A 12813-nucleotide genomic window follows, 5' to 3' on the forward strand; every position below is an offset into this window, starting at 1 on the left:
CATCCTTATAAAAGAGGCTTGAGGGAGATGGTTGCCCTTCTGTCATAGAAGATAGGTATCATCCACAAGGAATAGAGCCTCTTCAGACACTGAATGTACTGGTGCAGAGATCTTGGACTTTTCAGCCTCCAGACCCATGAACAGGACATTTCTGTTTATAAAGTATCAGACTAGGTGATACATTATTGCAACTGAAATGAAGTAACATACTTCTTTTCTACTGATACTAAAAAACTTGAAAGGTGTAATTTGAAAATGAAGAAAATCAAGGTTAGAAAAAGCAAATGGAAAATAAGCACTGATATTTTATTGTTCTTGATGACGATATTGCTGAATATGTACTAAAACTCTAGAAGAATACAAGAATGGGAGTATTTTGCTTGTAGACAAGGACTAGAATATAGTATATGCAAACAAAAGTATCAAGATAGCTATGATGAAATTATGAATGACAGTGTTTAAACAGTGCTGAGAGACAACATTTCCCTTTCACTAATTTAGATGATGAAACAATTACCATTTTTTCCAGGAACTTCTCTCTTTACCTATAGGAAACTTAAGAATTTAGCATGTTCATTATCAGAATTATGTCATCCTCACTTATTGTCCCCTTTTTATGAGTTTTGTTTCTTACTTTAATGGAGTTATTATATATGTCCCTGTTATCAAAACTACTGAACTCTTTGGAAAACCATGAGGGCTCAAATTAAACTAATCCAGGGGATATGTCTTACAGGGAATAGCATAGTGATTTGTTTTCCTGGAAGAATTATTCAATTGCCATTTGGGATGGAGAAGTCTCACAAATTATGATCAAGTTTTCCATTTTGAATATTTGGCAAGGAATGGTAAACAATCTGTACTTTGTCATCTGCACCTACTTAGCAAGAGTTTTATGGGAAGGGATTGATATTTCTTTGCATTGGTAGCTGTGTATTACTAAACAGGCTTGCAGTGATACTGAATCAAACCATGTATATGTGTTCTACAGGTACTTTAAAGGGTTCTCAAGTGTAATTGTGATTATATACAATTGTACACTAACACATCTAAGTAGAAATTCTATTATATCTGCAATATACACCTGTATGTATACATTTATATTTTATAATATAGTTTTATATTTTATAGATTGAGCATTCTTAAACCAAAAATATGAAATCTACAATGCTTCAAAATCTGAAACTTTTGAGCACCAACATCATGTCACAAGTATAAAATTCCATACTTGAGCCTGTAAGAGTCAAAACTCAGGAACCATCAAAATATTACATAAAATTACACTCAAGCTTTATGTATGAGGTATGTATGAAACACAAGCGAATTTCATGTGTAGACTTGAGTCCCACTCCCAAAACAGCTAATTTTGTGTATGAAAATATTCCAAAATTTTAAAAAATCCAAAATTTCATACACTTCTGGTACCAGGCATCTCAGAGAAGGGACACTTCACCTGCATATAAAATATAAAACATACTTCATATGTGTATATAAATTTAAAGATGCATTTTTATAAAAGGAAACAGGCTAGATCTTTGAGGAACTGAACAACCACTGTGCACACAAAGCCTATGAGCAGAGGCATTAGCTTCTGGACACAGCCCCAGGCAGCCAGCAACACTCACAAGACCTAACAGTAGCCCATGCTGGCATGGAACATGATCGTTGTATTAGAGCAGCAAGCTAAATAAGGTAATTCAAGTGATGAGAATTTATTGTGATGCAACAAGGAAGCCACAGTTTCTCCAAATCCACGACCAGCCCATGCCCTGAGTCATGGAGCCTGGAACAGGAACGTCTTCAAGGATTCAAGATGGTTATAGTGTCACAGTTGCAAGAGTACCTGGAGTTTTCTGTTAACATGGCACCTTCACTTTGACTTGGCCACACTCCTTTCTGTGTCTCCCCTCAGCATTTCCTATTTCTGGGCCTTCTATTGCTTCTTAAATTTGGTGCTTCTGTTCTTAAATCCTCATAAACTTTGATTTGGGTCATCCCTTTCTCATAACCTTCCAGTTTTTCATGTGATTCTGTCCACATTTCCCAGGTCAAATTCTAGGAGGGCTGAATGTGATGTAATTTACCTATCTCATTGACTAGAGCTTCCTGTGCCACATTAGCCAGTTGACACACACTAGCTTGCCTTTAGGATGATTCTGGTATGACTGCTCTTGGCCCAATAAACTGTAGCAGTAGGAAGAAACGGGAGGATCAAGTAGTTTGTCTTTCATATTAACAAAAACTATGGCCCATGCATCAAAAATATTCAGGAAAATAGATGGTGTCTGTATGAATGTATATAGACTTTTCCCCCTTGTCATTCTTCCTTAAACAATATAGTATAAGAGCTATCTATCCACATTTACATTGTACCTGTAGTAAGCATCATTAAGAGTCAAGAGATGATTTAAAATATATGGTAAGATGTGCATAGGTTATGTGCAAATGCTGTGGCATTTTATACAAAGGACTTGAGCATCCTCAGGTTTGGGTATTGGTGGGGTTCCTTGCACCAATCCCCTGTAGATGCTAAAGGATGGCTATATAGTACCCTTGAAAAGAGTTAATTTAGACAAGAAAAGATCTGGGGCTATTTCTCTTCTAAAGGCCCTTGGACTACGCCATGACACTCCAACTCACATTACCAGAAGTGGTTAGGGATATAGCAAAGTAACAGCAAACCACATATGTGGGCACCAAGAGTCAAAACCAGGGTGGCAGACTTACACGAGACAAACATTTAGAAGATATTCAGATAGAGCCCAGGCAGATTCCAACCCGAGCCTGTGGAAAGGGAGACAGCTGGAAACAAGCACCAGGAATGAGGTAGAAGGTGTTTTTTCCACCAGTGTCACCACAGAGAAGTAGATCAGTGGCCTTAACAGCACAACTTTACCACAGCAATAATGGGGAACTATTTCAGTCACTGCCTTCTATTTTTGGATGTGAAAAATACAAACTACACCTTAAAACACAGCATATGACTACATAACTCCAAAACCAAAGTTTAAATGAGTTTAGCATGATGTTGCCCAGAGGATCTATTAAGGAGCTCACTTCCATAGTGACCCTTTGGGGAAAGGAAATGACTTTTGCTTGACAAAGTCACAATTTACATCTCTTCCTATTCAATTAAGGCACATTTACTGTGCCAGCCACTGGTGAACAAGAAGATGATAGACTGATAGGGGAAATTCACAAAAACTAAATAGAAAAGACAAGATAATTTCAGAGGGTAACAAACACAAAGACCACCCAGTAATCCACTGCAGTTTCCAGGTGGGAAAACCAAGGCCAGCCAGTGGTGTGTGGCTGGAGAAAAAGGCGGAGAGTCAGGATTAAGTATGAAGGTATCATCAACAAGATATGCTAATGCAGGAGTCTGAGGCAGATGACTCTGTGCAGCTGTTTGACAGCCCTTGGGACTTCCCCTTTTCTGCAGAGAACGATCTGCTAAATCACGATCTCAAGTCACGACCAGGTACCCACAAGGGCATAATGGAAGGTACAAGCTTGGTCTTGTTAAGGTGAAAGTGATCAGTGGGGGGAAATACCATGACTACTCAATTACCCACATTTCTGCTCTTTGTTTCAGGCACCTTGAGCATGAGGGTCATAAATAACTAAATATTTAATTAACTTTAATTGATGATATTCTTCTCTAGCTCTCTCAATAGATACATGATGCAACCCTTACACTCTTTTATTTGGATAAAATTAGTTTATTTCAGGTTTTTCTATTGTTTGCATTCTTAACTGTAGTCAGATTCTGTTTTATTCTTTTAATGTGTATGATAAGGACAAAAGATTCAGATAATTTTCATTTCAAAAACAAGAGCCCACTACTCTAGACAAAAATTGAGTAGGATAAAGTTTATTTTTATTAATTTTATTTAAGGAGAAAAAGAAAAAACAGAAAAAGGGTACAAGTTATACAGTATTTCAAAAAAACAGTAGGAAATCACTAGTTAATAGATTACATATTGTCATCTTATAAATAGTTGTTCAAGTTACAAAATTAAAGCATATAAAGTGGACATTCAAACAGTAAGACTGCAAACAGTTCTGTTCAATGATCCAACAAAAAACTCAGTAATATGGTTATCCATACTATATGCTTAAACATACATGCAGTTATATCCTTTAGTGTACTTTCTTTTCCTTTCTTTTTTACAATGACAATTACACATTTTTTGGTTTTATTACTCCCACAGTTCTTATTACTTTTTTTTGAAGAGAATAAAACTAAATGTGACAAAACAAAACAGAGTCAGTCAAAACAAAAGGACGGACATAGTACATGATGTAAAAACAGAATACCAGGTGATCAACAATGGTTACCATAATGCCTCTTGCTATATCTTAAAAAGAATTGCCTATACCCTCAGTTATAATAAAATTGAACAAAATAGTAAAGAGCAAAACCAGTAAAACCAAAACATTGGAAACATTATAGGACTTCAAAAGAAGATTATAGTCAAACCAGAATTGGCTTCATAGTGAATCTTATTGTCTCCACAGTTGTTGCCTATACTCTCAAACTTGGTACTATCAAGCAAAACACAATGAAGTAAAATCAGTCAAAACAAGATGGTGAGAGCAATACAAGGTTTCAAATCAAGTTAGTAGGAAATCAAAGTGGGTTATTATACCCTGCTATTTTTTTATTTTTCCCTTAATTAAAAAGATAAAAATAAAAAAATAAATAATAAAATAGGAGATTGAGATAAAAGAGGACATAACAACAAAACAGCACAGGTCAGAACATAACCATTTAAGCAAAATAGTGTTTCACCACAAGATATCCCAACATAAAAGTAGTTAGCATAGTGTCTCTCTCCTTGAAATCTTTTACAGATAATTTAGTATACTGTAGCATCAAACATATCAAAACAATGTAAAACCATTCAAGAGAATGACATTATTACAGGGTATTTAGAACCAACTAACAGAAAATGAATGATAGTTTCTGTATTATCTCCTTGTCTATAAAAGTTTTTGTTTATATTATCACATATAATAAAATCCAATAAGATACAACATGTTAAGACTGATGGAGACAGAAGAACAAAAGCTTGATGGGACTTCAAAACAAGATGATATTAAATTAGCACTAGCTATTATGATGTCTTGTTTTTTCCAAAATAGCTGTTCATATCATCCAACCTTCTCTGCCTCATTTCTGTTGAGCTCTTTTTCTGTCATTAGTTGTCAGTTTGTCTTCTTCATTTCACTTTCTCCTCCATTCATTGTGGCCTCTCTCTGCCACTGTTTCTGGAATGTTGGTATTTTTCTCCTTTAGAATGTCCTGCAGTATTCTCTGTAGAGTTGAATTGGTGGTTGCAAATTCCCCTAGTTCCTCTTTATCCTGGAAGCACCTTGCTTTTCCATTGATTTCTATGGACAGTTGTGCAGGATATATCAATCTTGGCTGGAGGTTATTGTCTTTCAAAGCTTGAATTATTTCCCCCCACGCTCTCGTGATTTCATGGTTTGTGCTGAGAAGTCTGCTGTAATTCTGATGGGTGTTCTCTTGTAAGTGATCTCTTTCTTGTCTCTCACAGCTTTTAATATTCTGTTCTTATATTGGATTTCTGGAATCTTGATTATTATATGCCTGGATGTAGTTCTGTTTGGGTTGTAGGTGGCTTGGGTCCTGTATGCCTTATAGATCTGAGTATCTTTACCTTTTCCCATATTAGGGAAGTTCTCCTTGATTATTTCTGTGAATAGCCTTTGCAGTTCATTTGTTTGTATTCCTGCTTCTTCTTTTACATTCTTAAGTTATAGATCCTCTTATTATCTTCTAGCCTTTGTATTGTTACTGCTTGTTTCCTTGCTATTTTTAAGAAGTTTTTCCTTTCATGCTCCCACATTGCAAATCTGTCCTCCAGTTCTGATAATCTATCCTTAGTTTCTTTCAAGCTGTTATGCCAGCTTTCAATAGAGTTTTTAGTTTCCTAGTAATCTCTTTGAACCTGCTCCATGTGTTCTATGTTTTCTCTATTTTCTCCATCAAGCAATTCTCCCCTTTTTTTCTGTTCTTCTATTCCACCATCTGGTTTTTTCTTGGGAGGTGCTTAGCATTTCTCTAACTATTCTACTTATATCTTGCTTTACTTGGTTAAATACTTCACTTTTGAACTTGTCTATGAGGTCCCGGAGATATCACTTTATATCTATTGGTGCCGTGCCTGATACTGCATGTTTTTTGTCCTCATTGTCCTTTGCATTTACCTTTCCTGGATCAGTGTTCTCAGGATTGGGGACTGAGGACCCTTTCTTGTTGCTCCCTCTTCACATACTTTTTGTTCCTTCTATACAAGCGTATATAGGAGGCCCAGTTTCTTTCTTTGTCAGTTACAGTTTGTTCCAATCATGCTGGCTAGGTGGTCCCTCCCACTGCAATGTACTAGGGAGACACAGACCAGGGCAGCCTATGCTAGGCCTGCCCCTCCAGGTCAGTCAACCTGCTGAAGGTTTCACTGCTTTAGGGTATACTGCCAGGCACAGGAACCTGGTTTTGGCTAGTCTACTGGGTCTTAGTCCGTGGCATCTCCCATGTCAAGCAGTCCCCACCAAACTCACTTGAGAGGGGAATATGTGACTGAAGTCACTGCAGCGTCCTGTTCCAGCTAGTCTGCCCAGTCCCAGAATGTCCTCTGTTGGAGCCTCCTACTCTATGGACCCCCTGTTCTTCTCACTCATTGCAGGTCGATGCAGGGCTCCCCACCAGTTCTGCTCTCAATTCGGTTCACCAATTCCCACACTCAGAGTTTTCCTGTCTCTATCCCTGCTGTGCTGATTCAGATGCAGTAGCAGCAGCAGGAAATTCAAGTTGCAGTTTCCAGAGGCGCAGGTTCCTGTAGCGACACTGAGACTTTAGCTGTTCCAGTTGTAGCACCAGGATTGCATTTCCAGTTGGTTTCTCTCAGCTTAGTTCATTCCTGGGTCAGCAGGGTATATCTCCCCCTGCTTAGGACTCCCCACACTGCACCATTCCTGGAATCTAAGCTGGCTATCTCAGAGAGCCTCCATAGCTGCTGTTATCTATCTACCATGTTCTCCCGGAAGATGATAAAGTTTGTTTAAGTATCAGCATGTACACTTCTCAAGATTGTAAGGCTTATTGGGAAGAAACAAATAAATTGTGGGTGCTTTTAGGAGGATGTTTTCTGTATTTCACCACAATATAAGGTCTATTGCTATTGCTATTGCTATTTCCAGTTTATGAAGTAGAAACTGAAGCACAGAGAGATGACATCATTGTTAACCTCTTCTATTCAGTAAAGGAAGTCAGGATTCAAACTTGTTGGGCATCAAAGCTTTCAAGACTAAATCAGTGTTCTTAACTGTCTCCCTTCCATTAACCTCAACCAAGACAATCTCTCTTTTCTCCTAAAAAGCTTTTTATTGTTGAGAATCACATGCCAATTAAATTTATAAGGGCATAAGCATTCATTGCATGCTACTACATGTATGGCACATATATAAAAAAGGAGAAATCATGTCCCCTGTCCACTAATAGCTTCTCTTTCTACAGAGAAGCCAAAAACCAAGACAGGGAATTGAAATGTCTACACGGATATACAAGTTAGTGGACAAAGTGTGAAAGGTGGCTAATGAAATAACCAATGAGCTATGTAAATACTTATTGGCCTAAGAATTCAGAAAGGGGGTGGGATGTTGGAGGTGGCACTAATTTGCCAAACCTGTTAGCCCAGCTATAGAAAAGTACTGGAACATGAGCCAGGTGTTGGCCAATGAGAAACTGTAGGAAAGCCAGAGATAAAACTGTCAGGGTGGGCCAGTCACTTCTCTAGTGAGAAAATACCCGGCACCTGCAACTTAAAGGAAGAGAAGTTGATTTTGGTTCACAGTTTTTAGAAGTTTTGGTCCATGTTTGACAGGCACAAATACAAAGCATGGTGGAAGGGCCCACCACAGAGTAAGGTACACACATCATGATGGCCAGGAAGCAGAGAGAGAAAGGAAGAGACAGGGAGGGAGATGTACCCTTCCACATCACACCCCATTGACCCTCCTGTAACCAGGCTCTACTTCCTAACAGCAAAGCAGTGGTATTCCCCCTGTAATCTTATCACCCTCCAAACATACGCAGCTTTAGGGGCTATTTTAGATCTCCGCTATGGATGCTGTAAATCACCCTTGACCTGAGGTCCAGACTCTAGATCTCAGATAATATTTGGAGTCAGACTTTGCAGAGGTCTTTGTGAGAATCTTCTTGGAAAAAAAATTCTGGGAAACAAGGACATGAGATTCACTGAGTCTATTCCAAGACCAGGAATGTCCATTTCCAGTCTACATGTCATATTTTTTGATGGTGCCAAATAAAAAATGTGGATTTAATTTGTTCCCTTAATCCACACATTTGTTCAACAAAATTGTGAAATGCACTAAATCCAATTTGGTTCCATTCTGGCTGTCAGGAAGACAATTGGGTGTGATGAGGGATGGAGCCAAAGAAGTCGCTTTCCTGGGGCACGGAATCCCTTCTGTTGTGACATTTCCATGAGGAAATGCATCCCCTGCCTGAAGACAGGAAAAGACAGAAGACAAGAGCATCATTCAGACACTGAGGCTAGCCTTCTCAGAATGCTTTGCCTCAGCAAAAAGAACCTAGACTCACCTGTGTTTTGGCCAAGTCACTTGAGACCTCAGAACCTTAAGTTTCTCTCTCTGTCATACAGGACTACTGCCACCTCCTTTGAGCAGCTGTTGGAACATTAAAAAGATGTAATATCTGTAATGCACAGCACTAGACATCTAGCAGGTGCTTAGTAAAAAGGAACATAATCAAAAAGCCCAGGTAGACTGAATTCCAGGAATAGTTAGATTCAAAGGACATGGAACTTTGTCTTTCTCTTCTGTCAACTTTCCTTTTCCTGACCAGCTACTTGCTGCAGGCAAGTTATCTCCACTGCCTGAGACCTATATTTACATGGTGGCAAGAGGACTTCAGGACCTCTAGGCTGTCCCGTAGCTTTGAGCCTTCCCAGAAGAAAGGACCTGTCTCTTCCCTAATCCGCATGACCCACAGCCCTCTCCCTCTGCATCACACATCCATTGCTGGGCTAATCCTCAGGACAAGCTGCACAAGGGCTCTGATGGGCCACACCTGTATACCACACCATCAGCTCTGCCTAATCACTGAAGGGAGGAGCTGTAGCTCCCCTACGGAAGAGGGTTTACCAGAGGGCAGCAGGGAGTGAGTGCTAATAAAACAATTTTAAATACACTCATAGGCTGTATTATGCTGTTTAGATTAATAATGAACCATATATATGATAGTGTGTGCACAAGATTATAATGGAGATTTTAAAAATTCCTGTCCTTAGTGACCTGTAGTGTCTGTAAATTCTTAGTGCCATGTGTTACTCACCTGTTTGTGATCATGCTGGTGGAAACAAACCTACTTCCTTGTCATTGTGTAAAAGTATAGCACCTATGACAATGTACAGGACATTGGTGATAATGACAACAAACAACTCCACTATGTTACTGGCTTATATGTTTGTGATAGACTTGTCATTGTCACTTTAGAGTGTACTTTTTCTGATTATAATAAAAATAATTTACTGCAAAACATTATACTAACTCATTCATCTCACTAAAAGGCCATATGAAGTGACTGACCTCAACTTAAGGTATGCACGAGTGCACACTATGTTCACACAAATACGAGATCCACTAAAAATGCATTTCTCAAAACATATCTGTCATTAAGCAATGTGGCCATTCCTTACCTTTCCATCATATTCCAGTGGGATATAAAGTGTTTCTCAGCTATATTACTCATCAAAATTTAAACTTTCCTACCTCTGAACCTGCGCCAAGTGCACATCAGAGGATGCAGTATGAAGAGCTCAAAAAGGACAGGGCTGTGGGGTCAAACAGGCTTTCGGGTCTTGCCCCTCCATTCCCACTTCCCTACTGTGTGACCTTGAGCAGGTCACACCATTCTTCTGAGCCCTGCTCTGCTTGCTCATAAAATAGGGTATGTCTATGTGTCTCCTGGGCCTATTGAGAGGATTAAGTAATAAGAGCCAACTTTTATTTAGTGTTTACTATACTCCAGGCACTATTCTAAGTGCTTTACAGGCATTACCTTATTTTATCATCACAGCAAATCTCTGCAACAGTTACTATCAGTACCTTCATTGTACACATCAGGAAATTGGAACATGGGTGCATAAATATTTCAGGGTCACACAGTAAGTGGTGGAGTCAGGATGCAAACTCAGACAGGCAAACTCTGGGGTCACGTGCTTAAGCCCCACCCAACACTCCTTCCGGATTAAATGAGGTAATGCACATGCAAGAGCTGTGTAAACTATAACACACTGTATAAATGTCACTCGTTATTACTTCTCTCTTCCCACCCTGGTCATTAAAGCTATGAGAGAGTTAATGAATCTATCATTCAGTATTTTTTCACAGCTCTAGATTGGGACCTTGGACTCACACTTCCACCTAGCCTGGCTTTGACTCCCAGGCTACACTGAGAGACTCATCTGATTCTCTGATTCTTTTTTGTTCTAGAGTGCTACCAAGGTCATGTCTTAAGTGATGCCAGTTGCACTTGACAGAGCAACTCCACAAAGCAGTGAGTAGGAAGCAATGATGAGGTATCCACTAGGAATTGTGGCTAAGGGGCTTTTTATCACACGTGTTCATTTATTCACTCATAACTCTTAATGACCACAACAATGAGATAGAGCCATACTGGAAGGTGGAAAATATTTTGGAGACTGACATCAGCATGGTCTCTCCCCTCATGGAGCTGTCCCAGTATGGCGGGGATGTCACACAGAAACAGCTTCACCAAAATATAGGGAAGAGACTTGATATCATTTGTCACACTAGGCACGACACTGAACCTTCTTGCCAGAGTGATTGTGAGGTACACGCAAGGAGTCATGCTAGCTAGCATCACAGCATGGAATGTCCTGGCTCACTCCGCCAACATGGAGACCAGCACCCAGTGCCCTGCCCCTTCCTTGCTTTCTCTTTACCCAACATTCTTCGCTGCTCTTGGTTTCTGCTTTATTTGGCTTATCAAGTCACATTAGCAAAATCCAGGCAAAGTATAACAAAAGAAGTTTATTTTTAATAAATAGCAAAATAATAGAATCAAAAAGCATAGCTTGGTTGTCAGGGGCTTGTGAGGTGAGGGAATGGAGAGATTCTTCGATGGCTACAGGGTTTCCATTTGGGGGAAATGAGAAAATTCTAGAATTAGACAATGGTGATGTTCATACAAATTTAATATGCACTTAATGTTGCTACATTTTACACAAAACAAAAATAGTAGATTTCAAGTTATCTATATTTTGCCACAATAAAAACATTGCAGGAAAGCATGACCTCACTGACCAAAGTTAATCAAAGCAAGATTTTGTAAGTTTCTTTCCAGGGTTCTTTCACTGCATATTTAAAAATAGCTACACTCATAGCTACAAATACAATTTCATATTTGTTGAATCCAACAATATGTCATGAGCTTACTCTTAAGATTAGTGTTTTCTTGGGTTTGTTTGTTTGTATATACCAGGAATTGAACTCAGGACCTGGCACTTGCCAGGCAAGCTCTACATCGCTGAGCTATATTTCTGGCTCATAAAGTTTCTCCTCTACACTGTTGGCTATTTCAAGGGTAATTTTCTTGAAAGAGCTATTCATTAATACCATCATGCAGTGAAAAATGAAAGGCAAATCACAGACTGGGAGAAATTATTCATAATAAATATATCTAACTAAAGATTTATAATCTAGAATATATAATTTATACAAATCAATTAGAAAAATAAAGACCACCCCTCTTGCAAAAAAAAAAACAAAATACCCAAAGTTTGAAAAAGACACTTCACAAAGCATATATGCAAATAGATAATAAACTTGAGAAATATGCTCAACCTCATTGTTCATCAGAGTCACACAAATTACAATCACAATGAGATCTTCAGATACATTGCCACACACTGGCAAAGGAGGCTGGGGCACTTAAAAGGTCATAGATTGCTGCAGCTGTGTAAAATTGTACAAACCACTTCAGAAATCAGATTGTTGCTTATTATAAATACACACTTGTACCATGTCTTAGTGATTCCCCATCTAAGTATTTACCCAAGAGAAATAATAACCAATGACCACATAAAGTATTCAAAACCTTGTATTCATCATTCATGAAAGACAACAAATGGAAATAAATGCTCATAAATAATTTATATATTCACATGGTAAAACAATATCCTTAAAATTTTTTAAGAAAGCACTGAGGAACAGCTATTTTGGAGAAAACAAGACATCATAATAGCTAGTACTAATTTAGTATCATCTTGTTTTGAAGGCCCATCAGCTTTTATTCTTCTGTCTCCATCGGTCTTAACAGGTTGTATCTTACTGGATTTTATTATATGTGATAATATAAGCAAAAACTTTTATAGACAAGGAGATTATACAGAAACCATTGTTTATTTTCTGTTAGTTGGTTCTAAATACCCTGTAATACTGTCATTCTCTTGAATGGTTTTACATTGTCTGGATATGTTTGGTGCTACAGTATATGAAGTTATACTCAAAGATTTCAAGGAAAGAGACAATATGGTAACTACTTTTATGTTAAGATATGTTGTGGTGAAACACTATTTTGCTTAAATGGTTATGTTTTGACCTGCACAGTTATGCTGTTATGCCCTCTTTTATCTCAATCTCCTTTTTTTAATTATTTGCTTTTTATTTTTATCTTTTTAATTAAGGTAAAAATAAATTAAAAATAGCAGAATACATTAT

This window comes from Cavia porcellus, unplaced genomic scaffold (genome assembly GCF_034190915.1).
Source record: "Cavia porcellus strain 051 isolate PalLab524CR breed Dunkin Hartley unplaced genomic scaffold, mCavPor4.1 scaffold_19, whole genome shotgun sequence".
Taxonomy (NCBI): Eukaryota; Metazoa; Chordata; class Mammalia; order Rodentia; family Caviidae; genus Cavia; species Cavia porcellus.